Source organism: Monodelphis domestica, chromosome 7 (assembly GCF_027887165.1).
Source record: "Monodelphis domestica isolate mMonDom1 chromosome 7, mMonDom1.pri, whole genome shotgun sequence".
Taxonomy (NCBI): Eukaryota; Metazoa; Chordata; class Mammalia; order Didelphimorphia; family Didelphidae; genus Monodelphis; species Monodelphis domestica.
This window is the reverse complement of record NC_077233.1, coordinates 239,737,036-239,762,029: the sequence shown is the minus strand read 5'-3', so window position 1 is coordinate 239,762,029 and position 24,994 is coordinate 239,737,036. Positions and strand designations below refer to the sequence as shown.

Below are 24,994 nucleotides of genomic sequence, written 5' to 3'. Positions count from 1 at the left end.
TTATGATGACTCCAGCTGTGGTTTCCCTAGCAAAGACATTGGACTAGTTTGACATTTTCTTCTCTAGTTCATTTTACAAATGAGGAAACTGAGGCAAACAAAGTTAAGTGATTTGCCCAGGATCACAAAAGCAATAAGTATGTGAGACCAGATTTGAGTTCAAGAAGAAAAGTCTTCTATTTTTTAATAATACCCTTTATTTGATTAAAGAATTTGTATTCTTTGTGTACACTGGAATGTTATATTTCCTATGTAATTATTTTACAGGGTTACAAAACTTCTTTCAGTTTAAATATTACCTCAAAAGTAATTTCAAAAAAAAAAGTTCCTGTGAAACTAAACTTGATTGTTTTGTTTTGTTTTTTTAACCATTCGGACAAGCAACTCTTGAACAAAATTGGATGAATAATATTTCTCACTTACTTAACTACATGACAAATTTCTTATCCCTGGCCCCCTCCCTCAAAAACCCTCACATTGAGACCAAGCTGGAGATGAAGATTCCTCCCTGACACAGTTAAGAGGGGGGGTGGAGGAAAAACAGGGGAGAGGGGGCAAGAACTTCCGTGGAAGACAATTCCAGGGCCCTTTCTAAAAGTAGAGACTGCTTCAAGCACACTCTCTACAGGGGAGGGAGCAGGGTGCTTTCATTGGCTAAAGGTGCATGCGTGTTGTTATCCAGTAGGTGGTTGCTTGTCCCCTCTGCCAGTGGCTGCAGCAGCACTGGGTGCATTTACTGAAGCAACCCTTATCGAGTTCAGTGGCCACAAATCCAGGCGCGGCTGCCCTTTTTTCTTACTGGCTAAGAAAAGTCTTCATCCAGCAAAGCGTTCCCCAGTTGTCAGCCCTCTCTCACCGGCTTTCTGTTTCCAATTCCACTACCTATCCCCTCTGTAACGATGACGGAACAAGCCATCTCCTTTGCCAAGGACTTCTTGGCCGGTGGCATCGCCGCTGCTCTTTCCAAGACCTCGGTGGCCCCCATTGAGAGAGTCCAGCTACTATTGCAGGTGCAGCATGCAAGTAAACAAATCGCTGCAGATAAGCAGTGCAAAGGCATTACGGACTGCATAGTCCGAATTCCAAAGGAACAAGGGGTGCTTTCCTTCTGGCGGGGTAACCTAGCAAATGCCATCAGGTATTTCCCCACCCAGTCCCTTAACTTCGCCTTTAAGGATAGGTATAAGCAGGTGTTTGGGGAGGAGTGGAGAAGCACACCCAATTTTGGAGTATTTTGCTGGTAATCTCGCCTCTGGTGCTGCAGCTGGAGCCACCGCTCTCTGCTTTGTCTACCCTTTGGATTTCACGAGAACCCGCTTGGCAGCTGACGTTGAGAAATCTGGCACTGGGAGAGGATTCAAAGGCCTGGGAGACTGCCTTGTGAACATCACCAAGTCTGATGGAATTCGGGGCTTCTGTCAAGGTTTCAGTAGCCTACTTTGGAATCTATGATGCAGCAAAAGGGATGCTTGCAGATCCTAAGAACACTCATATTGTAATAAGTTGGATGATTGCACCAACAGTGGCTGCTGAAGCAGGTGTGGTTTCCTTCCCTTTGATACAGTAAGGGGCGAATGATGATGCAACCTGGGCGCTAAGGAGCTGATCTCATGTACACTGGGACAATTGACTGTTGGAGGGAGATTGCTAAAGATGAGGGTGGCAAAGCCAACGTTCTTAGAGGCATGGCTGGAGCTTTTGTACTTGTCCTCTCTGATGAATTGAAGAAAATTATCTAAGTCCATCCTACCTAAAAATGGGAACAGTGAATGTAGATCATGTAGAATACTTCAACACACTTAGCATTTTGGACCAGTGACCTGCAAGAAATTCCTGTTGTCTTTCTATCCAGGCCAGATCATATTTGTAGAGGAGCCAGGAAAAGCTCTGAGAAAAAGGGACTCATTTATTGTGATCCATTATTCACACAGTGGAACTAATGATGTTTCAGTATACGGATTCTATTGGTTTGGGGGGAAATAACTGTTACTGTGGGTCCAAGGAGGCAGATCAACTTAGACCATCTAGTTTAATGCTACTTTGTAGGACCATAAATTTGTGTTTAAGAAATTTATTTAAAGAAAAAAATCATGTCTCCCATTTGTACTTGAGCACTATATATACTATTTTCCACAGCTGACTATTTGGCAGTTATGATGATCTATGTTAGGCATTCTGCTATAAAACAATAAATACACAGAACAGTCTAAGACTCCTGATGTAATAACTGGATTATCAAACATGGTTTGTGGTGAGATTTTTGGGGCTGTGAGTACATGCTAGAGATACTGATTTTTTTTTTTTTTTACTAATCATGGTAATACCAATTAGCGACTGAATTCAGTAGATATACTAGGGCATATGTTAAGATTTATCAAAAGTAGGTTGCTCTTATGACCTGCCTAAAAGCTTAGGTGAAATGATCTAAAGATTTCTTAGAAATTAAATGATCTAAAAATGAAAATAAGTAGTTGAATGGAAGAAATTTTAGCTTTCTGACTCTTGCTACACTTGCTTGAGTTGCACAGCTACTTTTAGGCTACAGTTCAAAACTAAAATTTGACCATGATCTTTTTTTTTTTAATATATTTTATTTGATCATTTCCAAGCATTATTCGTTAAAGACATAGATCATTTTCTTTTCCTCCCCCCCACCCCCCATAGCCGATGCGTAAGTCCACTGGGCATTAGATGTTTTCTTGATTTGAACCCATTGCTTTGTTGATAGTATTTGCATTAGAGTGTTCATTTAGAGTCTATCCTCTGTCATGTCCCCTCAACCTCTGTATTCAGGCAGTTGCTTTTTCTCGGTGTTTCCACTCCCATAGTTTATCCTTTGCTTATGAATGGTGTTTTTTTTTCTCCTGGATCCCTGCAAGTGACCATGATCTTTTAAAGAAAAAGACACCTAAAGAATCACAGAGGTGAAATGATCACACAGTAAAAAAAGATAGCTGAATCAAAACTGGGGCTCAAATCTAGTACTTTCAACATACTTTGAAAGAACTCTACTTATATGAAAACAAGTATAACCTTGATTACACATTTGAGTATTATCCAGTAGTTACATTTCTGCAGTGGGCTGATAAAACAACAATTTAGTAGATAATTGTGGGAAAAGCTGACATGAGTAGTATAGAACAGAATGGCCTTATAATTGTTCTTTGTTTTCAGATGGATAACTGTTATTTAATTCAGTAAAACTGATTTTCAAGCTGCTCCAAAAAAAAAAAGTCTTCTTGATGCCAGGCCCAGCACTCTATCCACTGTGAGACCTAACTGCCCTCCCGCAGGTGTTATAAGTGTTATTACTACCATTCTGTAAATGGGAAAACTGAGATTCAGAGAGGATACAAGTCTTGGTTATTGTCATTTAGCCATTAAGTCTGAGGGGCAAGATCTGAAAATCCGGTCTGTCTGACTCCAAGTTCAACATTTATTCCATTATACCCCTGCAAACACACCAAAAATGACAAAAACTGTCATTACAAAAGATTCAAATAAATTACTTTATGAACAAAATTGTCATTATAGGTTCATAATGCTAAACAAAATTCTATTTCAAAAGATTTATTCTTTATAAATGGATAAAGTCCAGAACACAAGCACTTTGTGCAGTTGAATGAATTGTAGAGATCAAAGAAATCCCTCCTCAGGCTTCTGGTGCCAAGGTTTTTCAAACTTAACTAAACTGCTCATTGTATTAAAAATCAGCTGCTGGACCTTTGGCAAAGGTCTACCTGAATAGGGCCTGCCAGAGCCTGTTGCCCTCGGTCGACTTAGCCTTCAAGCTGACTCAGTTAATTCCGTGCCACAGTGAAACTATCAAAGTAGGCTCTCGGATATTACAATTTTTGTATTTTGAAAACTAAAAATGTACAAAAATTCCATAAAGAAAATTTCAGTATTTAGTCACCTTGTGCCTGTGATAGGAAAAGATAGCTTTAAAAAAATGAAATCAATTCAGTTGTTATTTTAATATGATTCTACAAAATCATTTCTAGGGGTCATAAATTGAAAACTGGAAAGGATCACAGGGGTTAGCTGTTCCCGATGTGTATTAAGTACCTTTGTTTAACTTTTTTTTCTCTTGGGTTCTGTTATGAGATAGGAGTAGATAGTGGGGATAAAGGTCTTTCCAGTAATTTCTGTGATATAAAAATAAAGCAATAATAAAAAATAGTCCTAAGAAAGTATAATACATATGTTGGTAATAATATGCAAGTCTTTGGCTTCTTTCATTATTTATTTTCTGAAATTCTCCAATATGTGTTTTCTCCATTCTCCTATATGCCCCCTTTTGAACTGATTTCACAGATTATTAAAATATATGTTGACTCTTAAGAATAAAAAACTCTGCCTACTTGGCATGACTGCAGAGGAGTATGAAGTATGTTGAAATAAAAATGAATCCTCTATCCCACAAAGTTTATCAGCTAACTTCAGCCTAACCAAAAAAAAAAAAGGAAATAGGGAGAAGGCAACAAAACTAGTTTAGTGGAAAGAACCCTAAATCTATTCTGAATTTGCATTACATTAAAGGTAAGGAAATGATTCTAAAGTCATTTCTATTCTGATCATTTTCTAAAAGCCAGTATTCTTTCTTGACCTATTACATGAATGCATGAATTACCTCTGTATCTCATGTATGCAACTTTTATAAGATAAAAGAAAAAAAAGCAATTTACTTAAGAGTCATTGGTGGTTAGGAGTGATCAAGAGTCATAATGACTAGGCAAAATTTTTCTCTGCTAACATCATCCTCATTTTTTGTCCTGCTTTCCTCCCTTTTCTTTCTCTTCTTCTCTCCCTTCCTCCCATACCCCCACAAAAGCAAAAGCAAGGCAGTATAATCTAATTTAGGTAGTGTTAACAAGTTAATCTAAACATTAAGCATATAGGCAGGAAAGAACAGAAATCTACCTACCTGCAATTTACATCTGTTACTTCTAGTTCTGTCTTTTGAAGGCAAACAGGAAAAAAAAAAATCTCATTTCCATTCTTCATGATAGTTCTTACAGTATTTAGAGATAATAGTCATCTTCCCCTAGCCTTCAAGTCTCCTCTTCTCCAAGTTTAATAAACCCAGTTCCTAAAACCAATTCTAATATAGCATGATCTTCAGTCCTAACCACCCTCTTCTGGACTTCCTTTAGTTTTGCAATGTCCTCTCTAAATTGCGGCACTTGTAACTAGGTCATCTAGAATGGGTACTCCACATAGGGTCTGACCAAGCAAGACACCAAAAATATCACCTCACTTAATTTGGTTGGCTCAAGATCAAATTAGTTTGTTGGGCTGCTATTTCACACTATTGGTTCATATTTGGCTTGAGATCTCTTTAAACTCCCAATGAAATGCTTTCCTCATGAAGTATGTGGCCATGTCTCCTCCATCTTGTACTTAAGACTATATTAGTGACTTTAAGCCCTAAAGTGAAGAACTTTACATTTATCTCTACTAAATTTCATCTTATAATCTATGTGCTCCTTATAGAGAAATGTATTTAATATGCATGCATGTATACATACAGATATTTGGTCCATCAGGGATTTTTCAATCCAGTCCTTGTACATGTGGGTGGGTGAGTTTGTAATCTGCTTCTGGAGTAGCACCTCAGATGCTTTTGCTCTCCCTACAGAGGATGAGCTTACATCCTAATACTGTTATTCAACCATAAGAAACAATCATTTTGTACATCTATATAATAGTCTACAAATTATTAAGTGTAAAACAATAATAGCAGAATAGAAACTTTCCTAAATGCCACTGAGAAAGATGAGAATAACAAATCAACTAAGAATAATAATAGTCATGATAAGTAATTTTCATTTATATATTATTTTATGGCAATAAAATGCTTATATATGATCATATTGAGGATTAATACTATAAGGCATTGCCTCTATTATTATCCCCATTTATAGATCAGGAAACCCAAAGAGGTTTAAATGGTGTGACGGAGTTCACACAGGCTAAGTCTTAAATCATACTATGATGGAAGAACTGAATTTTCCTCTGCCCCTATTTGGATCTTCTTGAGACATTTTTATTCAAGTCACGGCAGAGGAAGAAGAAGCTTAATAAATACAGAATCCAAATTTGATTTTTTTAAAAATAGTTCTTCATCACACAAAGTACTGGCTAGTCTTTTGCCTTTGATTAGGAAAACAAAAAGGCAAATAAGAGTAGAAGAACAGTGGGGTCCCCTGGCTATTGAATGATTAAATGTTCAGGTCTGCTGACTATTCCAGGAACAAATAACAGTTAATATGATAACAAATTAAACCTGTTTTCCATCGTTCTACATGGCTAGAAACTACAAAGCCCAAAAGTTAGTTAATTTGGGGTTGACATGATTCTGGCCTTTCAAAATTTACTACTCTACTATACCTAGACAGCTGCCTACTTTTACAATTGGATCTATATAAAGTGGACCCTGGGCTGAGGCTAACATGGTCTACCTGGAGAAAAGGTCAGGCTCAGTACCATTCCCAAATAGACCTTAGGAATTCCATAGGAATGTGGATAATTTCATAGATGAGTTTCTTGTTATATATAATAGTTTCTTATTTTACCTTTTATAAGGTTTTTATAAATGCTCCATTTTTCTCCAATTTTTTTTATTTCCCTAATATCTTGATTATATGGTCCTTGCCCTTGATTAATATTTTATATATACAATTGAGAAAAATCAAACTGACATTGTCTCCATTTTTGTAATTGAGGCTGTTCTGTCTCACCACAGATATTTTGTATGTCACCCCTAAGCCAAGTTTCTTTGTCTTTGAATTAAGATCAAAAGTTTAGTTTTCCTCTCAAAGCTAAATTGTCCCATAACTTACCTTAATTCAAAGAAATATATCACTTCTACACAGTGTATGATCTTTTTGGTTGATGGAGGAACTGAGGGTCCCATTTCATTGGTAATTGCTAGCCTTGCTGATAAATTGAATGTGCTCATAACTGTGTGCCTCAGTTTATCTCAATTTTAATTGTGGCCTTATCTCTATTACCTGGGTTTATTTATCTCCTATCTTTAGTCAATTCTTAAGTTCCTTCATTATTTTGCTTAATGACTATGAGTGTATTTTCAGGGTGAGAAGGACTGGAGCTATGATTCATTAACATAAGGAATTCCTGATAAAGGTGGGAAGGGCTAGAGTTATGATTTCATTAACATAAGGAATTCCTGATAAAGAAACTCTACCAAAGATTCAGAGTTTTTCCTACAACTTAAGAATTTTAGAGTGTTGACTGGGTACTGAGAGGTTAAGTACTTCGCCCAGTCACACAGCTAGTAGGTGTCACAGATGGGTATAGAAGGCAAAAAAGGAAGTGCCATGCTTTCATGTATTTTTTATTTGCTATTTCTCAGTCACCTTACAAGAAAGTGGGCATGGCCTACTGGCTGGAGGACCAGCCTTAAAGCCAAGAAGACCTGAGTTCCAGTTTCACACCTGATACATACTGGCTAGAAGACTATAAGCAAGTCACTTAAGTAGGAACCCTCTAAGACTATATATAAGGTGCAGAGAAGATGCCTATCTGCATTGGTGGAGGAATTTTCCTTATTTAGAAATTCTCTCTGCCAAAGAAATTATAAATCTTCTATGAGTAAGAGATAAATCAAAGCTGGCATTAAAGGGTAGAAATAGAATAGTGCAACAGAATTCAGCTCTGGAAAGAAGGGACCTAGGTTCAAATCCTGGTTCTTTTTTTTATTTTTGTTTTATATGTGTATATTTTTATACATGTGTATATATTTATATGTGTGTATATGTATATATTATATACATGTATTTTGTGTGTATGCCTAATATATTTGTATATTTTATATAAATATATTTCTGTTCTTTATTTACCTTGGATAGCTGATTTAATTTCTCTTGGGCCTCAGTTTACTCAGCTATAAATGGATTGAAAGTATAAACTAAATGACTTCTAAAAACCCCATTGACTTTAAATATATGATTAAGCTCCATTTTTCAAATGGGAGATTAAAAAACAAAAAAATTAAATTGCATATCCAAGCTAAAAATGCAAAGAACAGCCTGAATGGGACAAAACTAGGACTAAAGTCCAATCTTGATAACTATGCCAATTTACCCAGTCTTTTCTATAACTTCAATCAGAGTTCTACCTTTGGCTAGAAGTCCCTAGATACATAAGCACATACATCTTCATGCAGTTTTTCAATAAGCTATTTTCTTTTTTACAGCTGAGTACCTGGTATATGCCAAAACAAAACAGACCTAATCCACTTCAGTGACATTTTTGTATTGTTTGATGATCATGGCATGAGTAATAACTCTCATTTCCTTAGCATTTTAAGATTTAGAAAATATTTTCCTCACAGTTTAAATGTAGGTAATGCCAGTATTCCTCTTTTCCAGATAAGGAAAATGTCACCAAAATGTTAAGAGGTTTGTCCAAGATCATACAATAAATAGCAGAACTAGGATTTGAACCCAGGACATGTAGAAATAAAATTCAGCATGTTTTTACTATGCCAAGTCATAAGAAACAGATAAAGTTTATAAGTTCTATAAATTTTGTATTTCATTTCTTTGTCTTCCTCTCTGTTTAGCACCTTTCTTTCTCTTTGTTTTAACCCTTACTGTATGACAGAAAAGCAGCAGAGACTAGGCAAGGGTGATAAGGTGACTTGCCCAGCCCAGTCACAGCTAGAAAGGGTCTGAAGCCAGATTTTCTCCTTTCTCTTTTAGTGGCTACTTTCTGAATCCTCCCTGCTCTAAGGATGCCTTTTGAGAGTATTCCCATTGTGATGCTTTTCCAGGTCTGCCTTCCAGAGACAATGCCCTGAGCCTTATCTTACTCCCTTTCCATCCATCAATTCATACCTTTGAAATGTAGCAACTCCTATGAGGACTTCTGCTTCACTGGCTCCCTAGATAGAAGAGTTAAGGCCACCATTTCACACACTCCACCATGTTATCAGTCTGGCTTCCTACCTCATCACTCAATTGAATCTGTCCTCTCCAAAGTTGCCAATGATCTCTCTATTGCCAAATCTGATGTTGATTTGTTTTCTCAATCCTCATTCTCCTTGACTTCTCTCCTGTATTGTATACCGTTAACCACTATCTCTTCCTCTGTACTGTCTCTCTTTTATCAGTTTTCACATTATTCCATCTCTCTTGGTTTTCCATTCAGTCTTCTGATTGCCCCTTCACAGTTTCCTTTGCTGGATCATTATCATCCATAGTATGCTCCCTAATGGGCATTCCTCAATGCTGTGTCCTAGGCGCTCTCTCGCTCTCTCTCTCTCGCTCTCTCTCTCTCTCTCTCTCTCTCTCTCTCTCTCTCTCTCTCTCTCTCTCTCTCTCTCTCTCTCTTTCTTTCTCTCTCTCTCTCTCTTTCTCTCTCTCTCTCTCTCACTCTCTCCCATAACCCCTCTCTCTCTCTTTCCCCACCCCCAACTTCATTAACTTGGGGTTTAATAATCTCTAAATAGGCATCTCACAGATCTCCCCCAAGCTTCAATCCTACATCAAGTGCCAATTGGGCATCACAGATTCTAATGCCTAAAATTGAATTCCTATTCTAAAACTCCTTATTTCTGTCAAAGCCACCACTATTCCTCTGGTCTCAAACTCATAACCTTGACATTATGCCCAACTCCTTACACTCTCTCACTCCATGTAAGTATGAAATCCCCTACCCCCTTTTATGATTATAATAATATTAGCCTTTTTGATTGTTTTAATAACATAATCATTAGTTTTGAGTTAATAGTCAAATAATATATTTTGCTTTATAAGAATTATAAACTTTAACTAAGAAAAAATACATTTTAGGGTGGTATCAAATCTTGTTTACAGGCATTTTGACCTTAAGCCTATAACCTTGGAGTTTCTACTAAGTCAACCAAACCCTGCTCTTGGGTGCAAATGTCAGCCAAAGGGAGGTGTCAGGCTGCTCTTGAATGCAAACATGGACCATCTAATTGTTGACTCTTAATATTAAATCATAATTGTCAGCAGAAAACAATTAAACACTGACCCTTATTGCAGAGGTCTTAGAAAGCCCAACAATAATATTAAACATAAAATTACCACTCATAGTGATTAATTTTGTACTTTCCTGCTTAATCAACACTTCTGTCATTAATTAAGAACTGCCCATGTGAAAATTTTTTCATCTATTCTATTTTAATTTTGTTTTGTATTTTCTGGCACAGTGTCATAAGATTTCTATGCATAAAAAAGGCTATCTCCTAAGGCTCAGGGTCTTTGGTCTTGGCATTGAACCGAGTCTGGCTTTACTGTAAGACTGCCCTCCTCGCAATAAACCTATTAATAGCTTGGAGACTGTATTGGTGTGATAATTTTTCACCACATCCATAACCAATCAGTTGTCAAATCTTGCTATTTCTATCTCAACAATATCTCTGGAATCTTATCCCTTTACTTACAATCTATCATTTTATTTCAAGTCCTCATCACTTCTCTCCAAATACAACAGCCTAATAGGTCTACCCACCTCAAGTGTCTCATCATTCCAATCTATCTTCTACACAGCTGCCAAAAGGGGTTTTTCCTAAACATATAACTGACTAGCCACTCTGCTACTCCATAAACTCCAGTGATCCCTATTGCCTTTAGAATAAAACATAAACTCTTCTGTTTATAAAACTCCTTACAACCTATTCCCAACCTATTTTTTCAATCTCACTGTACAATATTTCCCCTTCCCTCATTCCATGATCATGCAAAATTAGCAATTCTCTGTTCCTCAGATCTGGACTCTAAACTAATGGTGCAAAATGAGAAATAATGTACATTTTTAGGCATGGACAATGAATGGATTTATCTTTTGTGACTATTCTTATTTGCTACAAGGAAAGACTTTTATGGGGGAGACTTTGTGGGAAGTGATATAGTACTGTGATGCTTCCCTTCCCGCAAAAAATAAAAATTTGTGTCAAGGAATATTTTTAATACATAGAAGAGAGTAGAAGGGCATTCATGAGAAAAAATGATAAACAAAGTTATGTTGAACTAAATTAAATATATACCTAAAAATACATGCTGTATGTGGAGATTTTTAACATCATAATTATTTTCCCATGTATAAGGAAATGTTCATGTTTATTGATGGGTTTTTAAAACCCACAATAATAAAAAGATAATGTTTAAAACAAACAAAAATAAACTTGTTTTATCTCCACTCCTTTGTTTTATGAGGCATTATTGTATATAATTTTCTACCATCCTTCTCCTTAAGATTTTGTAAATGAGTTTAATATTCTGAACTAGTATTGTCCTTAGCTACCATATCTATCCATTTGGCAAATAAATTACATATTTTCCAACTGAGACATTTTCAGGCTATTTTGACTCTTTGGGCTCTTTATTGGGGCAAATAATTTATATTGGTTAAAATTTCCATGTGAAATTTTTATTATTGCATCCATATCCTTTCCTCTAGGAATATGGCAAAATTGGGGCATTAATGCATTGCTGGTGGAATTATGAATTGATCCAACCATTCTGGAAGGCAATTTGGAATTATGCCCAAAAGGTGCTAAAAAACTGTCTGCTCTTTGATCCAGCAATTCCACTACTAGGTTTATACCCCAAAGAGATTTTTTTTTAAGTTTTTACCAAAAAAAATTATTGCCACTCTCTTTGTGGCAGTGAAAAATTGGAAAATGAGGGGTTGGCCCTCAACTGGGGAATGGCTAAACAAATTGTGGTATATGATGGTGATGGAATATTATTGTTCTATAAGGAATGATAAATTGATGGTTTTATATATGAACTAGAAAGATCTCCATGAACTGAGGCAGAGTGAAATGAGCAGAACCAGGGGAACATTGTACATAGTGACTGAAACATTGTCGGATGATCAAATATAATTAACTTTGCTACTAATAGCAATGCAATGATCCAGGACAAATCTGAGAAACTTATAAGAAAGAACACTATCCACATCTAGAGAAAGAACTGGGGGAGCAGAAATGCAGAAGAAAAATGTGAGATCTATCACATGTTTATACAGGTATATGATTTGGAGTTTTGGTTTTAAAAGATTACTCTATTACAAAAAATGAATAATATGGGGGAAACTAAAGGAATGTTAAAGAACAAAAGTTTTTTTAAAATATATCCTTTCCTTATTCATATTCTAATTTTTACCATCATTAGCTCAATTAAATAGGTCAAATTGGAGTTGCGATATCTTTTTAAATTTTTTTGTCTTTGCAATGACAAGATAAGGTGAGGAAGATCGACAGCATTTTGAGTGGATCTCTTAGACAGACTTATAGGAGAACACAAGAAAGGATAGGCAGGCATGGATGAGTTATGATATGAATCATCAAGAAGAATATACACAATGATGAAGTCACTGCAACATCTGAGTATTGAGCATTCTCTTGAGGGCAACCTGCACCCAGAGTAAAAATGAAATGTTAGTCTGGAAATGCTAACCTGTGGCTGTTACAAAAAGCAATGCCTCTGAACTACTGTCACAACTAATCTATATTCTAAAAAATATAAATATTCAAATAGATTACTAGTACAACTTAGCAATTTCCCTTTCTGCTGTCTCATCATATTCTTACATGAAATATCTTAAAATATTCTCATGATTAAACATTTGTAGGTCATATTTGTGTTTTATTTTCTGGCATGGCTAATAACCTTTGAAATTATTAGGTTAATGGATCATACTTTTGGGTAAGTCTCTGTCCTTACTGTGGTGAATATTGTCTCCATTCTAATGAAAGAAATTCAGGATTTCAAGCCATTAAGCAGATTGAAAGCTCTGTGATTTCACAATTCTGAGTCCCCTCATCTGTAACAAATAGGAAATCCTCCATGTCTTGACAATTTGCTTTCTGGTAGCAATCAATATAAAATATCAGGCATTTAGCCTAATAGAAACAAAGAGTCAGACAGGCAGATAGAGGCAGAGACAGAAAGAGCCAGAGATCTAGAAACAAACAGTGAGTTAAACATAATCTTTACTGGTGATCAGCAAAGTTTATTGAAATAATTAAAACTTGTATAATGAATACTATCAATGTTAATGCCACATTTTATATCTACATACTGTAGATAGGAATTGGCAGTTTAATAGAAATCAAACTACTTAAACTTAATCCTGTTTTGTTGTAGTTCAAGTGGGTTGATCAGAGACTGTTTCTAAACATGGGAAATATGAAGAAATTGGCACCTGCTTGTTCAAAAACATAATTGTTCCTACATGTTACAATCAACAGAGCTTTGGATTTACTTTTAAGATATAGATATACCTGTGAGACCATGTGAAATTTTGTTCAAATGATCAGATAATATAACATCTGGCTGAGAAAGTCTACATTAAGTAAATCAGAACAGGGTAGGATGGGGAGATAAAAAAGAAAAGCAAGCCTGAATGGGCCACTGAAGTACAAAAACTTGGACAAAGAAAAACAGAAGGGTATAGGATTGGTAGGGGTATGGCTAGACCTGTGACCTCTGTGGTTGGCTAAGATCCTAGTGACAACCATTGTACCAATGCAAATCACCTTGTGAGGCAGTGTTGGAGGAGCTATGGAAAAGCAGATACTCTAATATTCTGTGGGTAGTCGTTAATTGGTTTATCCATTCTGGAAAGCAATTTGGAACTGGGTCAAGAAAGTGACTAAAAGGTCTGTCTCCTTTGGTCCAGAGATCCCACTTCTAGACACATTCCACAAGCAAAAAAAGGTATAAATAAATTCCCCACATATACCAAAATATTTAAGGAAAGACTTTTTATAGTTCCAGAGAACTAGAAACAAAGTAGATGCCAATCAGTTGGGAAATGGCGAGGCATACCATTATACACAAATGCTATAGACTATTATGGCACCATTAATTAATGATGAATATGAAAAATTTAGCAAGACATGAGAAATCATTTGAACAGAGAAAAAGTGAAGAAAACCAAACAAGGACAATAATATATACAAAGTCTCAACACTTTGGGTTAGAAGAAAATTAAGAATGTATAATTATAATGACCAAGCTTAACCTGGAAGAATAGATGAGAAAGTGAACTTCTGTCACTTCTTTGTAGAGGCAAGGAATTCACAAGTGATAAATATTGCCTATACTATCAGATTCAGGGAATGCACTGGTTAGTTCTTCTTGAATTGCTTCCTTCTATTTATTTTTCATTGTTAAGGTTCTTTAAGTTGAGGAGGGGGAAGGGGATGAAGGTAATATAAAGGTAATACCAATGCAAGAAGAATTAAACGGTACTCCCCAAGACTTCCGGTTAAGATGGCGGCTTAGAGAAAGCTAAAGTTCAGATCTCCAGAAAACCCTTCCGGACCGATCTCAAACTATAAGCTCCTAAGGCGCCGAAATTCAAAACGATCAACAGCACAGACCCTGGGAACCCTCCTCCTGGACCTGGACCCGGTTCAAAAGGTACGGCTTCCCTTAAAAGCCAGAACCCGAGATCCCTCGGACCTCAGGGGTAGCAGCGCAGAGTCTAAGGCTCCCGGAAGCCGCAGCCCGGCCTGGCTCAGAGAGCAGGGTCCTCGGAACAACAACCCTCAGGGCCTTCTACCCGAGTCCCAGTCCGGGTGAAAGTTACTGCCTGGGGCTTCCGCTGCAGAGAGCCGGTAGGTCCGGGTGAAAGTTACTGCCTGGGGCTTCCGCTGCAGAGAGCTGGTCGAAACAACAGCAACCCTCAGGGCGGGCAAGACAGCCTCACGGGCTGGATCCTGCTATCCAAGTCTCAGTGAAAGTCCTTGCCCTCGGAGCTTGGGAAAGCTGCAGCCCATCCCCCCGCAGGCCAACGAAACAGCCTCACGGCCAGCGATTCTGAAGGCAACTTCCGGAAAGGGAGCCGGGGGAGAGTGTGGCCTCGTGGTCCGACCCTTCCATTCCAGTTACAGTGAGGCATATTCAGTTTAACCCAGGGAAAGCTCATAGAACCAACATCCCCAGGACTAAAGCCTCTGAACACCAGACAGAGATAAGAAAAGCTAATCCTCCACATTCAGAGATGACAAACTCCACAGAAGCACAGAAGCCCCAAAATACCAAGAAAAATAAGAAGAAAGGGGTGACTTTGGACACATTCTATAGAGCCAAAATACAAAATACAGAGCAGATAGAAGAAGATATACAAGAAAATTCTCCAAAATCTTCCAAAGGAAATAGAAACTCTCCACAAACCCATGAAGAATTTGAATCAGAAATGACCAAAAAGATGGAAGCCCTCTGGGAGGAAAAGTGGGAAATAATGCAAAAGAAATTCACGCATCTACAAAACCAGTTTGACCAAACTGTAAAAGAAAACCAGGCTTTAAAGCAAGAACTAATAAAGCAAAGCCAAACACCAAGAAATTAGAAGAGAACATAAAATATCTCACCGACAAGGTGATAGATCTGGAAAATAGAGGGAGAAGAGAAAATTTAAGAATAATTGGACTCCCAGAAAAGCCAGAAATAAACACCAAACTGGACATGGTGATACAAGATATAATCAAAGAAAATTGCCCAGAGATTCTAGAACAAGGGGGCAATACAGCCACTGACAGAGCTCACAGAACACCTTCTACACTAAACCCCCAAAAGACAACTCCCAGGAATGTAATTGCCAAATTCCAAAGCTATCAAACAAAAGAAAAAATCCTACAGGAAGCCAGAAAAAGACAATTTAGATATAAAGGAATGCCAATCAGGGTCACACAAGACCTTGCAAGTTCTACTCTGAATGACTACTCTGAATGATCGTAAGGCATGGAACATGATCTTCAGAAAGGCAAGAGAGCTGGGTCTCCAACCAAGAATCAGCTACCCAGCAAAACTGACTATATACTTCCAAGGGAAAGTATGGGCATTCAACAAAATAGAAGACTTCCAACTTTTTGCAAAGAAAAGACCAGAGCTCTGTGGAAAGTTTGATACCGAAAATCAAAGAGCAAGGAATACCTGAAAAGGTAAATATTAAGGAAAGGGGAAAAATGTTATCTTCTTCTTTTACTCAAACTCTCTTCTATAAGGACTACATTCATATCAATCTATGTATACTAATATGTGGGGAAAATGTAATGTATAAATAGGGGGTAAAGAAAGACCAAATAGAATAATGGTTCTCACACAAAGATTCACATGGGAAGGGGAGGGGAAGAAAACTCCTATAAGAAGGAGAGGAAGAGGGGGGGGGGTTACTTAAACCTCAATCTCAGGGAAATCAACTCTGAGAGGGAAAAACATCCAGATCCATTGGGATCTTGAATTCTATCTTACCCAACAAGGGTAAGGAGAAGGGAAAACCAAGGGGGGGAGGGGGAGAGGGAGAACAAAAAGGGAGGGAAAGAACGGGGGGAGGGGGAGGGAAGAAAAAGGGAGGGACTAAAAAGGGAAACATCAAGGGAGGGGACAAGGGGGACTGATTCAAAGTAAATCACTGGACTAAAAGGTAGAGCCGAAGAAGAAAAGGTTAGAATTAGGGAAGGCAATCAAAATGCCAGGGAGTCCACAAATGACAATCATAACTTTGAACGTGAATGGGATGAACTCACCCATAAAACGTAGACGAATAGCAGAATGGATTAGAATCCAAAACCCTACCATATGTTGTCTTCAAGAAACACACATGAGGCGGGTTGACACCCACAAGGTCAGAATTAAAGGATGGAATAAGACCTTCTGGGCCTCAACTGATAGAAAGAAGGCAGGAGTGGTAATCATGATATCTGATAAAGCCAATGCAAAAATAGACCTGATCAAAAGGGATAGGGAAGGTAATTATATTTTGTTAAAAGGGACTCTAGACAACGAGGAAATATCATTAATCAACATGTATGCACCAAATAATATAGCACCCAAATTTCTAATGGAGAAACTAGGAGAATTGAAGGAAGAAATAGACAATAGAACCATACTAGTGGGAGACTTAAACCAACCATTATCAAATTTAGATAAATCAAATCAAAAAATAAATAAGAAAGAGGTAAAAGAAGTGAATGAAATCTTAGAAAAATTAGAATTAATAGACATATGGAGAAAAATAAATAGGGATAAAAAGGAATACACCTTCTTCTCAGCACCACATGGCACATTCACAAAAATTGACCATACATTAGGTCACAGAAACATAGCACACAAATGCAAAAAAGCAGAAATAATGAATGCAGCCTTCTCAGATCACAAGGCAATAAAAATAATGATTAGTAATGGTACATGGAAAACCAAATCTAAAACCAATTGGAAATTAAACAATATGATACTCCAAAACCGTTTTGTTAAAGAAGAAATCATAGAAACAATTAATAATTTCATCAAGGAAAATGACAATGGTGAAACATCCTTTCAAACCTTTTGGGATGCAGCCAAAGCGGTAATTAGAGGCAAATTCATATCCCTGAAAGCTTATATTAACAAACAAGGGAAAGCAGAGATCAATCAATTGGAAATGCAATTGAAAAAACTCAAAAGCGATCAAATTAAAAACCCCCAGCAGAAAACCAAATTAGAAATCCTAAAAATTAAGGGAGAAATTAATAAAATCGAAAGTGATAGAACTATTGATTTAATAAATAAGACAAGAAGCTGGTACTTTGAAAAAACAAACAAAATAGACAAAGTACTGGTCAATCTAATTAAAAAAAGGAAGGAAGAAAAGCAAATTCACAGCATTAAAGATGAAAAGGGGGACAGCACCTCCAATGAGGAGGAAATTAAGGCAATCATTAGAAATTACTTTGCCCAATTATATGGCAATAAATACACCAATTTAGGAGAAATGGATGAATATATACAAAAATACAAACTGCCTAGACTAACAGAAGAGGAAATAGAATTCTTAAATAATCCCATATCAGAAATTGAAATCCATCAAGCCATCAAAGAACTTCCTAAGAAAAAATCCCCAGGGCCTGATGGATTCACCTGTGAATTCTATCAAACATTCAGAGAACAGTTAATCCCAATACTATACAAACTATTTGACATAATAAGCAAAGAGGGAGTTCTACCAAACTCCTTTTACGACACAAACATGGTACTGATTCAAAAACCAGGCAGGTCAAAAACAGAGAAAGAAAACTATAGGCCAATCTCCCTAATGAATATAGATGCAAAAATCTTAAATAGGATACTAGCAAAAAGACTCCAGCAAGTGATCAGAAGGATCATTCACCATGATCAAGTAGGATTCATACCAGGGATGCAGGGCTGGTTCAACATTAGAAAACCATCCACATAATTGACCACATCAACAAGCAAACTAGCAAGAACCACATGATTATCTCAATAGATGCAGAAAAAGCCTTTGATAAAATACAACACCCATTCCTATTAAAAACACTAGAAAGCATAGGAATAGAAGGGTCATTCCTAAAAATAATAAACAGTATATATCTAAAACCAACAGCTAATATCATCTGCAATGGGGATAAACTAGATGCATTCCCAATAAGATCAGGAGTGAAACAAGGATGCCCATTATCACCTCTACTATTTGACATTGTACTAGAAACACTAGCAGTAGCAATTAGAGAAGATAAAGGAATTGAAGGCATCAAAATAGGCAAGGAGGAGACCAAGTTATCACTCTTTGCGGATGACATGATGGTCTACTTAAAGAATCCTAGAGATTCAACCAAAAAGCTAATTGAAATAATCAACAACTTTAGCAAAGTTGCAGGATACAAAATAAACCCACATAAATCATCAGCTTTTCTATATATCTCCAACACAGCTCAGCAGCAAGAACTAGAAAGAGAAATCCCATTCAAAATCACCTTAGACAAAATAAAATACCTAGGAATCTACCTCCCAAGACAAACACAGGAACTATATGAACACAACTACAAAACACTCGCCACACAACTAAAACTAGACTTGAGCAAATGGAAAAACATTAACTGCTCATGGATAGGACGAGCCAATATAATAAAAATGACCATCCTACCCAAACTTATTTATCTATTTAGTGCCATACCCATTGAACTACCAAAATACTTCTTCACTGATTTAGAAAAAAACCATAACAAAGTTCATTTGGAAGAACAAAAGATCAAGGATATCCAGGGAAATAATGAAAAAAAACACATATGATGGGGGCCTTGCAGTCCCTGACCTAAAACTATATTACAAAGCAGCAGTCATCAAAACAATTTGGTACTGGCTAAGAAACAGAAAGGAAGATCAGTGGAATAGACTGGGGGAAAGCGACCTCAGCAAGACAGTATACGATAAACCCAAAGATCCCAGCTTTTGGGACAAAAATCCACTATTCGATAAAAACTGCTGGGAAAATTGGAAGACAGTGTGGGAGAGACTAGGAATAGATCAACACCTCACACCCTACACCAAGATAAATTCAAAATGGGTGAGTGACTTAAACATAAAGAAGGAAACCATAAGTAAATTGGGTAAACACAGAATAGTATACATGTCAGACCTTTGGGAGGGGAAAGGCTTTAAAACCAAGCAAGATATAGAAAGAATCACAAAATGTAAAATAAATAATTTTGACTACATCAAACTAAAAAGCTTTTGTACAAACAAAACCAATATAACTAAAATCAGAAGGGAAACAACAAATTGGGAAAAAATCTTCATAGAAACCTCTGACAAAGGTTTAATTACTCATATTTATAATGAGCTAAATCAATTGTACAAAAAATCAAGCCATTCTCCAATTGATAAATGGGCAAGGGAAATGGATAGGCAGTTCTCAGATAAAGAAATCAAAACTATTAACAAGCACATGAAGAAGTGTTCTACATCTCTTATAATCAGAGAGATGCAAATCAAAACAACTCTGAGGTATCACCTCACACCTAGCAGATTGGCTAACATAACAGCAAAGGAAAGTAATGAATGCTGGAGGGGATGTGGCAAAGTAGGGACATTAATTCATTGCTGGGGGAGTTGTGAATTGATCCAACCATTCTGGAGGGCAATTTGGAACTATGCCCAAAGGGCGACAAAAGAATATTTACCCTTTGACCCAGCCATAGCACTGCTGGGTCTGTACCCCAAAGAGATAATGGACACAAAGACTTGTACAAAAATATTCATAGCTGCGCTCTTTGTGGTGGCCCAAAACTGGAAAACGAGGGGATGCCCATCAATTGGGGAATGGCTGAACAAACTGTGGTATATGTTGGTGATGGAGTACTATTGTGCTAAAAGGAATAATAAAGTGGAGAAGTTCCATGGAGACTGGAACAACCTCCAGGAAGTGATGCAGAGCGAGAGGAGCAGAACCAGGAGAACATTGTACACAGAGACTAATACACTGTGGTATAATCGAACGTAATGGACTTCTCCATTAGTGGCGGTGTAATGTCCCTGAACAACTTGCAGGGATCCAGGAGAAAAAAAAACACCATTCATAAGCAAAGAATAAACTATGGGAATGGAAACACCGAGAAAAAGCAACTGCCTGAATACAGAGGTTGAGGGGACATGACAGAGGATAGACTCTAAATGAACACTCTAATGCAAATACTATCAACAAAGCAATGGGTTCAAATCAAGAAAACATCTAATGCCCAGTGGACTTACGCGTCGGCTTTGGGGGGTGGGGGGGAGGAAAAGAAAATGATCTATGTCTTTAAGGAATAATGCTTGGAAATGATCAAATAAAATATATTTAAAAAAAAAAGAAGAAGAATTAAACATCTTGTATCTTTTACAAGGTACTTGTATATACTTGACATTTGGACTAAGGTTTTGGGGGGGGGGGAATTATTTTATTATTATTCTTTTGGAGTCTGCCTGTCTTTCTTCTCCAATTTTCATCCTTATGTATTCATCTGGGAGTATCCTTTCCAGAGAGTCACACCTTGTAACAAAGATTAAAAGAAAGAGAAAAAAAAACCAACCAGTTCAGCAAAACTAAGCCACGCATCCATCAGTCACATCTGACAGTGTAGGTACATTCTGAACCAAATCTTTACAAATAAAGGGAGGTACATTTTCGTAATTCTTCTCTGGAGTTAAGCTTGGCTTGGTCAGCATAATGTTCAGGAGTTTTGCTCTATAGAATGGTTGAACAAATTCACTGGTGTATTAAGAGTATCTTTTTTTTTCCCTTAGGTCCTCTAACAATAACTATCTCCATTTTTGTTTTCATCTTGAAATAAAATATTTTAGCCCATTACTGGCATTTAATTAAGTAAGGGAGAAAGTAGTCTCTTATATTACATTTTACTTAGAAAGACTGGAGCCTTGAGAATTAGGGGGATTTATAAAGCTTGGAAACTTCCTTTCCACCCCACCTCCATTAACAAAAAAGCAGAGGTTTAGCCTGACCTTGAAAACCACATCCTTTAGGCTAACGACATTTAAGGGAGCATAAATAAACTAAGGGAGATAAAAGTCAAGACCAGGACCTTCTCTAAGGAAAGTAGAGTGGTCAAGCTTCTGGCCCCAATTTCCTGCTTCCTCCTCCTGGCAGGAAATGAAGTCTCTCCTGGAGAAAAGAGGAAGGAAATGCAAATAGAGGCATGTAATCTGTTTCTCTTAGAAGCCACACCACAAAATGTGCTTGCCCTTCCACTGGGACACCCTAAATATGTTTTTCTGAACCCTACCCACTGGGGTGTGGTAGCCATCTGCCCAGGGTCTAAGGGTGAGTCCTTCTCCAGAGCCTAATACCTTAGGCCAAGGACTAAATAAACATAGAGCCTGAAACTTCCTGCTTAGGGAGATGCAAGGTAGAGTCAGACTGCCTATAAGGTCTGGAGTCTATTGCCAGGGATAGAGGGTGCCAAACTGAGGGACAGAGGCAAAAGTCTGTCATCTGAGGGAAGGCAAGGAATCACTTGGGACAGTGGAGAGAGATAGTATGAAATCCCACCTTCTATGAAAACCCTTCACCAATTTTTCTTAATTCTCGTGCCTTCCTTTATTTAGTTATTTTAATTTTTAACTAACTAGTTAATTATTTCCTATTTAGCCTATGCCTTGCTCTGTATATGTTTGTTCGCCTGTTACCTCCTCTGCGTATTGCATTCTATTATAAGTTTCTTTTTTTTAAAACCCTTGCCTTCCATCTTAGAATCAATTCTGTGTATTGGTTCCAAGGCAGAAGAGTGATAAGGGCTAGGCAATGGGGGTTAAGTGACTTGCCCAGGGTCACACAGCTGGGAAGTTTCTGAGGTCAAATTTGAACCCAGGACCTCCTGTTTCTAGGCCTGACTCTCAATACACTGAGCCACTCAGCTGCCCCCTATTATAAGTTTCTTGAGGACAAGGGCTGTCCCTTTAGAAGAGTGCCTGGCATATAGGTGGCCCAAAATGTTTATAGACTGATTCCATCCAAAGATTGCCAGCTTCTCTTTGTGTCTCAAAGTCTTTGGCCAATTCATGATACTAGAATTGATTGGGGGGAGGAGGAGGAAAAGAGGGGTACTTGGGGGGAGAATCTGTTCAGTGGTTACAGAAATCAGGGGGAGAAGGGGAAAGGGACTGACCAAATTATTCTCCAGGGGTCTGCCTGCCTGCCCTTTTCAGTCTTCATAGAGCACACCAGCAGTGCTCTCTGGAAAATGTTTGCTCCTCAAACCAGGACTACTAAATTGGCCCGAGGGGCTAAATTTGCTGATTATAATTCTGAACTACAGATATCTCTCTGAGCTCAAGATCCTGAACCTTTCTTCTTCTTCTTCTTCTTCTTCTTCTTCTTCTTCTTCTTCTTCTTCTTTTTTTTTTGTTAAACTCTAACCTTTTGTCATAGAATCAGTATTGGTTCCAAGGCAGAAGAGGGTTAAAGGCTAGGCACCTGGATCAAGTGACTCACCCAAGGTCACACAGCTAGGAAGTATATGAGGGCATTTTCGAATCCAGGACTTCCCATCTTCAGGCCTGGCTCTCTATATACTAAGGCACTTGGCTGCCCCTGAATCTTATTTCAATGCCTTAAAACCCTTTATATAAATGCAGTGTTTATGTTGTCCTAATATTATAGACACATATATATAACACATATGTAAATATACACCCATGTGTATGTGCCTGTGTACATGTATGGGTACATATATATTTATATGTACATATATTTACATATATATATATATATATACACACACACACAGACACTTTACTATCCCACATCCACTGAACCAGATTCCCCATTGATCCTGGCCACAGAATGATGTTCAGTGGAAAAAAACATCTTAAGCAGAGGCAGCATACATTTCGCTTCATGCTTCATCCACAACAATGTATCAATAAACATTTACTCAGCATCCATTCTGTGACGGGTTCCTAGAAAATGGAGCTATAAATACAAAATCGATACAGGGTCTGCCAGAAAGAAGATACATGTTCACAACTGAGCTAGGTGGCCCCGAAGACAAGAAAACCTGAGCTCAGCTCCAACCTCAGGCCCTTGCTAGTTGCCCAACCCTGGACAAGTCACTTAACCTGAGTTTGCCTCAGTTTCCTCATCCCTGAAATAGAGGGAATACAGCACCTAGTTTACGGGTTTGTTGTGATACGGCTCTCCTGACTCTCTGGGGCTCTTATTTCCAATGTCCATTTTAGAATGACTTCTGGCTAATATAGGAACGTGCAAAGCTATGGGGTGGTTCAGCTTGCACACATACACCCCAGGAGAGATCTAAAATAACCAGCAGACAGCAGTAACCACTGTCATCTAGCATGAGATTGTACAAAAAGACAATAGGAGATCTGTGGGAGTTGGTGATGGGTCTTGCCAAAGAAGCTAACACAAACATAGGTAAATAGCCAAGAAGCCTGCTGGTCATGTAAGCAGGAATATTCCAGGGATTAGAAGCCCAACCTGTTCTGACAGAGAAGCTCAGAGGGGTAAGAAGCTGGCAGCATTTTTTAAACCCTTTCTTTCCATCTTAGAATCCATACTGCGTATGGATTCCATGGCAGAAGAGCAGTAAGGGTTAATGGAGGTTAAGTGACTTACCCCAGGTCACATAGCTAGGAAGTGTCTGAAGTCAAGTTTGAACCCAAGACCTCTGGTCTCTAAGCCTGACTTTCAATCCACTGAGCTGCTTAGCTACTCCCTTGCTGGCAGTATTCTAACCAGGATGCTCCAAGGAGATGGAAGTCCACAAAACAAAATTACTCCAAGGGAGCCAGAAGTCTACAGAGACCCAAAAGCCTGATGGCTGTAACACTGACCTAAAATGATCCAGAATCATTAAACATACTAATGTTTAGTATTAACTAAACATTAAACTAAACCCTCCGAATTCAGAAACACCAGGAAAGATGGCAACCAGCAGCAGGAACTCTGGAAATGTATAATCTGGACCAAACAGAGCCTTACAACCCCATCAAGGATCTTGAAAAGGAACAGAGCAGATTATCATTTTAGTAGTCAGTCAATAATAGAAAAGTGACTTCATGTAACAAGAGAATGAGAAAAGTTCAGATGAGGAACAAGTGACATGTGATATAGATTGTTCCCTATAGCAGTGTTTCTTGACCTCTGATACAAGGATCCTTAAAACACCCAAGTTTTTTTTATTGTTCTTAATGAACCATATATTGCCTGTTAATATGTATTAAAAATAATCATTTAAAGGGATTTTTCTACAAGGTTCTGCCAAAGTTTTGAAGTAAAGGGTCCTATCTCTGTGGAAAAGTTTGAGAATCACCTCCTGAAGTAACCACAAATGTCCAACTCTACAGTCCAGTGCTCTAAAGTTGTCCCACGAACATGGGTATCCTTACTCTTGTGCCTCACTTCTAGGTTCCTGTAAGTTTATGTTTCCTCTCCCCTGGACAAACATTAAGGGCATTAATGAGAAAATAGAATCCAGCTTTCTGGAGGAGTGTTTATGGTTTGATTTGAAAATCAAAAATCAAAATCCTTTCTTTTGCTTTCTACTTAGTAAATGTTATATAATGATCGCCTTCTTGTTTCAGAAAAAACTTTTTAAGTTAGTGAGCCCTTTCTCTCACTGTGCCAGAAAGGTTAATAACTGCAGCCAGGGCAGGGCAAGGAAGGAAAAGTGGGCATGAAGGAGACTGGCACC

General features: G+C 37.8%; 1 pseudogene; it reads left to right on the top strand.

The window, feature by feature from the left end:
* The first annotated feature begins 787 nt into the window (after positions 1–787).
* LOC100017201 (ADP/ATP translocase 3-like) lies at positions 788–2,210 on the top strand (annotated as a pseudogene).
* The last annotated feature ends 22,784 nt before the right edge of the window (positions 2,211–24,994 follow it).